Below are 6569 nucleotides of genomic sequence, written 5' to 3' on the forward strand. Positions count from 1 at the left end.
TTCCAGAAAAATATTCATTTCTGCTTAGTTGACTACACTAAAGACTTCAACTGTGTGGAACACAACAAATTATGGAAAATTCTAAAAGAGATGGAAGTACCAGACCACTTTACCTGCCTCCTGAGAATCCTGTATACAAGTCAAGAAGCAACAGTTAGAACCTGACACAGAAAAGTGGACTGGTTCAAAATTGGGAAAGGAGTACAGCAAGGATGAATACTGTCACCCTGCTTATTTAACTTATATGCAGAGTACATCATATAAAATGCTGGGTAGATGAAGCACAGAGTGGAATCAAGATTACCAGAAGTAATATCAATAACCTCAGATATGAAGATGATACCTCACTTATGGCAGAAAGCAAAGAGAAACTAAAGAGCTTCTTGACGAAGGTAAAAGAGGAGAGTGAAAAAGCTGGCTTAAAACTCAATATTCAGAAAACTAAGATCATGGCATCCGGTTTCATCACTTCATGGCAAATAGATGGGGAAACAATGGAAACTGTGAAATAATTTCTTAAGATCCAAAATCACTGTATATGGTGACTGAAGCCACAAAATTAAAAGACCTTTGTTCCTTGAAAGAAAAGCTATGACCAACTTAGACAGCTTATTAAAAAGCAGAGACATTACTTTACCAGCAAAGGTCCATCTAGTCGAAGCTATGGTTTTTCCAGTAGTCATGTATGGATGTGAGAGTTGGACTAGAAAGAAAGCTGAGCATAGAATTGATGCTTTTGAACTGTGGTGTTGTAGTAGACTCTTGAGAATCCCTTGGACTATAAGGAGAGCCCACTAGTCAATCCTAAAGGAAATCAGTCCTGAATATTCACTGGAAGGACTGAGACCAAAGCTGAAATTCCAATACTTTGGCCGCCTGATGGTGGTCACAGACAGATAAAAATTTGGTGACTTCTTTCACTTTACCCAGTCTGCTTTCTGTCCTTTTATTATTATATTGACTTCCATTTTCTCTTATAAATTACTAGATTTCAAATCCAATTCTTAAATAGGTATCATTTTTATAGCCCATTTTATAAATTTACATGTGCTCTAAATGACACGTGAAAGGTTTTTCATTTAGACATTGTAAATACAGAAAGTTTAGAAACAATCCAATCTATCAATAAGTGATTGGTTGATATATAAAAATACATCTCATGGAAATGTCATATGGATGTGAAAAAGAATGTTACCTCTCTATGTAGAGAGCTGGAAACATGTCCAGTATAAATATAAGTGAAAAAGTCAAGGTGCAGAAGAGAGTATATGGTGTATGAGCTATAGCATTTTTAAAATGGCATTATATATATATATATATATATATATATATATATATATATATTTCACATGAATATATATTCACATAAATAAACCTACCAATAAAGGAGGAATGATGTTTCAAGAAATGAATAGATGAGGGACAAGAATGAAGTTCAGACCCTGTACTGATATTCAGCTAGCATGCACAAATCAAGCCATATTTTTTGATAAAATACTTCCAAAAGAGTTGGTAAATGGCACCTATATTGCTTACCCTATACCTTAAATGTCATTCTGGCCTCCTCCCCTAAAGCTCCAGGAACTCACAAGGAGTCAAATGCTAAAATATAATGAGAAGTATAAAAGACTTATTGAGGGAAACACTGGTGAGAAGAAAAGGAAAAGAGGAGCAGGAGTAGCTGGGGAGCGCCTTTAAACTACCATGCAGTTTTGGCTACTATGAAAGGAAAACAGAAAGAAAGGAGAGATGAGTATGAAGAGCCACACTGCACTATAGCTCAGAGAAAGTTTCAACTAGGCTAATGAGGAGCACAGGATTCTGTGTTGTGCAGGGATATTCTGGTCTTAGTGCTTCCATGGTGCTCAATTACTGGCTGGAAGCAGTCTAGTGAGAGTGTGGACACAGATTCCACACTGGTGGATTTCAAATTTGCAACAGCTAGAAACTGTCAGGTGACTACACTGCTCACAGCAGGATCTCCGAGTGAGATCTGAGCAGCAAACTCCCATAACTATCAATACAAGGATCCACTTCTCCATCCATATTTGCTCATCCAAAGTTCATCTGCGGTTCTCCTTCTTAGTGGAAATTTAAAGGAGAAGGGATAAATATTTCTTCTCCCAAAGAAAATATATAGACACATGAAAATGTTCAATATTGCTAATTATTAGAGAATTGCAAATCAAAACCACAATGAAAATCAACTCACACCAGTCATAATGGCCATCATTAAAAAGTCTACAGACAAATACATCAAGAATAAATCTAGAGAGGACTTCCAAGGTGGTGGAGGAATAAGATAGGGAGATCATCTCCCTCTCCACAAATACATCAAAACTTCATCTGCATATGCAACAGCTACAGAACACCTTCTGAACAAGGCAGAAGAAACCAGACTTCAAAAAGGCAAGCCAATCTCCTTAGAATGAGGAAGGGCAAAAGATGAAGATTTAAAAAAGAGAGAGATAAAAGATTTTAGGACAGAGAACTGTGCTCCCAGAAGGGAGTCCTGAAAAGTTTCCACACACCCACAGATCCCCACATGGGTGGGGATAGGAAGGAACTTGGGAATTTCAGTGGGGAGCATAGCAACAGGTGTTCAGAAGGCAAAGCAAAAAGAATTCACAATGAACAGGACTTCCCAGTCAAGAAAAGGCTTACATGCTCATGCCTACAGTAGTGAGTAGGGGCAGGGTGATCAGGCTCAGGCTTTGGGGGTAGGGCCCAGGGAGAGGACTGCAGTTGACTCCCATGAAGATACTCTGAGGAGGCTAGTATGACACAGCTGAAGGAATCCAGAGAAAAGCCTGGACCTCCCAGAGAGGCAAGAGATAATTGCTATTGGTACATTCTAATACCACATGCTTGCCCCCAGTGGCGGTCAACAAAGCCGGCAGGAGCACCAGTGGTGGGACTAGATTCAACTGCAGTTTACTACCTCAGATGGGGAAACATAAGCCAGTAGTCATTGCCAAACCCAGGTAGAGTGCCTGAGGCAGTGAGCAAAATGCTGCCACTACAGTCCTGACCCCAGAGGTGGCAGCTGCCACCAAGCTGTGAATGGGCACAGGGCTCACACCTTGCCAAGAGCCTTATCAACTTGGATCAACCTAGGAACCCGTGACTCTAGGCTAGTTCCTTGAGGGAAGTGCACAACCTCCTTCAGACTGTAAAAAATCTGGCAGATATCTAATGCCACATGCAGTACCTACTACATCCTAATTGTGGCTGTCATACCACCTCTCCCCACTTGACTGAGCAAATTAGCTCTAATAAGCCTCATCTCTTGTCTGGGCAGTGAAGAGAAACCAGAAGGTACCCTACAAGCAGAGGCAGGCACAAAACCAAAGCACAATACCTGGGGTTGTGTGACCAAAGAAGTAGAATGGAATGAACTCCAGCAGCCACAGGTGCAGCAGATTAAACTGCCACAATTAGCCTGAGACTGTGGACTATGGGAGCAATTATTGACTCTGGAAGCAAGTACAAATTAGAGTAAGGCCAAATCTGAATCTGAGCTGATCTCACACTGCCCACAACAGGTCCAGAGATATTCCTAGGAATCAATTCAGTTCAGTTGCTCAGTCAGGTTCGACTGTTTGCAATGCCATGGACTGCAGCATGCCAGGTCTCCCTGCCCATCACCAACTCCCGGAATTTACTCAAACTCATGTCCACTGAGTCAGTGATGCCATCCAACCATCTCATCCTCTGTCATTCCCTTCTCTTCCCACCTTCAATCTTTCCTAGCATTAGGGTCTTTTCAAATAAGTCAGTTCTTTGCATTGGGTGGCCAAAGTATTAGAGTTTCAGCTTCAGCATCAGTCCTTCCGATGAATATTCAGGATGGATTTCCTTTAGGATGGACTGGTTGGATTTCCTTGTAGTCCAAGGGACTCTCAAGAGTCTTCTCTAACACCACAGATCAAAAGCATCAATCCTTCAGTGCTCAGCTTTCTTTATAATCTAACTCTCACATCCATAATGACTACTGGATAAACCATAACCTTGACTAGATGGACCTTTGTTGGCAAAGTGATGTCTCTGGGTCCCACACCTTCACCATGAAATCATATGCTCCACTCAAAACCCTCCTGCCATCATATTGAACACAGCAGACTTCTGCTACATGACCCATTAACACATGTAAACACTGGCCTGTCTCAATATCCCAAACCCTAAGGGTGGCATCTTGAGAATCACTAACAACTCTTTTTTTCATGAAGATGCATAGAACGCACAGTGGAAGTATGACCATATAAGGTGTGTATATATTTTCCCATGTCTGCATTCCACACTTTGAGAGTCCAATCTGTAGATCTACTAATTATGATATGTGGATTTCATACGTGATGGCCATACTCCACCTGTGTGTCCCACTAATATTCTCAGACATTTGCCTGTGACTACTGATCAAACTTCTAAATTGTTATCATCAGAACCACTAACTATTCAGTTACCACAAAACCGTAAGCATGTGATCACGTGATCATTATGTCCTTTCAGCACCTTAGGAGACCTGCATTCTCCTCGCCTCTAGTTAGTATCAATTCTGCACTGTCTGATGTATTCACTTTTCCATGGACTATGAATGAAACCTCCTTTTATTACTTTTCTTCTCTTGATGTATAATTGTTCATCAATACCCTTTTCTTTGCATTTTTCTCTCCAGAGAAAGTTGTCTTCAGCCAATATTCTCCAGTAAAGACAAGTCTGAGCTGCTTGTAGCAGGTCTTCAGGTTCCGGGAATTAAAGTACATAAAGTGCCAGCTATTTAGGGAGCAAGGAAATGAAGTCTCATTGAAACTGGGATTCTATCACTTGCATCATATATTTTACATATGATGTTCACAGCTATCAATAAGTTCATCTAAACCAAGCAATTTCTCTGGTCCACTCCAGCTCTGAAACATTTTCAACCATTCCTGGAGGCCTGTAGGTAGTTGCACAGAAGTAATCCAATGTCATTGTGCCCTTGACCATTGGCTGCTCTCAGGTCTCCAAAAGTTGTTGGTGTTCCTGAACATGATACTTTTATATTCTGAGACTTTGCATGGTTACTTTCCCAAAGAAAAACGGCAGATCTCAGAACCATGGTCCAACTTTCTTTTCATTTTTGTTGTCTTTGTATAGAACTGGGAGGAGAGTTGGTGAATAGGCAGGTCCACAATACTGTTAGAGTTTGTGACACTGTTACTATATGTATGTTCATCTTCCCTGCTGCTGTCATAAGACTGATAAAAAATCATCACTCTCCTGGTCCATTTCTTCTTCCTCCTCATCCTCCTCATCTTTTTCAACAGCATTTTCTTCCACTTCCTCCTGTTCTTCCTGGTTTCTGGAGGAGTCTTCATCTACCAAAATAAACCAGTTGTTGTTTCCTGCCAGCTGTCCTTGCTGAGAATCATTTTGGTGTCCAGGTCTAGGTTCTGCTTCAACGACTTCACCATTCCTCACAATGTGCTCTGCCTCTCAGTGTCTGAACTGCTGCTGCTCTTCCTCTTCCACCACATGATTCATCTGCTCCTCATCTGCCTGACTTGAGGAAGGGTTACCTCTCAGAGAGCCTCCAGTTTGTTGTCTTTTGCTGCCCACAGAGAGCAATTCTTGATTCATTTCCAAAAGCCAGCTTGCTACTTCTTGAACTTTGGCTAGACTATCAGAAGATGCAAAGGTTTTCACATTCCTCTCACCCACTTCTGGCAATTTATCCTAAGGAAGTATTCCAAATATTTGATAGCCTTTTATAAATCTCTCTGATGGTTGAGACTCCAATTTAGAGAAGAACCAGTGGTGCTGAGAAAATGGGGTGCTTCCTGTCCTTCTTGGGACTCAGGCAGCAGCCTCGGGAGCTCCACTGTGTTACTGAGCACGAAGTGGGGCTGGGATCACCAATCCGGGCCACCTGGGTCTCTTCCACAGAGGTGGCTGGGGCCCTGCTTACCTCCTCTTTTCTTCTTCCTGGGTCTCTTCAAGCTCGGTACCGTCCCAGGCCACTCTCTCCAACAATCACTTTTGGGAGGCTCCGGATTTTTGTTTTTTAGTTTTTTCTGGGCGGAGGCTGCAGCCTGCCCCCCCCCCCGTTTCTGGGTCCCCGCCCTGGCACCACAGTCCTTGGGGCTAGAGCAGGGAGGGAGCGCTAAGAACTCCTCCCTGAGTCAAGCCAAGAAGCCAGGAGTCGGGCGATTGGCCCAGAAAGAAGACCCCCGAGGGGTCAGAGGGCAGGGGGGAGGGAAGGAAAGGACTGCAGTACCAGTCCTGCTGTCCCCACCGCCCCAGATGCTGCTTCACATCGGGGTTCCCACCCCCACCCCTCCATCAGGGGGCGTTTGCCTAGCTTGAAGCCCCAGCTGTTACACTCTGGGGGCGAGATGTTATGGCCCCCTGCATAACATTAGAAAGAATGAAACAATAAGAAAAAGAGTTCCCTAAGGAGGTGAATGGAAAAGGCAATGGCACTTCACTCCAGTACTCTTGCCTGGAAAATCCCATGGATGGAGGAGCCTGGTGGGCTACATTCCATGGGGTCCTAAGAGTCAGACACGACTGAGCAACTTCACTTTCAC

General features: G+C 42.9%; 1 pseudogene; it reads right to left on the bottom strand.

Moving 5' to 3' along the window:
* Positions 1–1569: 1569 nt before the first annotated feature.
* Positions 1570–5619, bottom strand: LOC105605690 (F-box/WD repeat-containing protein 7-like; annotated as a pseudogene).
* Positions 5620–6569: the final 950 nt, after the last annotated feature.

The sequence above is a fragment of the Ovis aries genome, chromosome X (assembly GCF_016772045.2).
Source record: "Ovis aries strain OAR_USU_Benz2616 breed Rambouillet chromosome X, ARS-UI_Ramb_v3.0, whole genome shotgun sequence".
Classification (NCBI taxonomy): domain Eukaryota; kingdom Metazoa; phylum Chordata; class Mammalia; order Artiodactyla; family Bovidae; genus Ovis; species Ovis aries.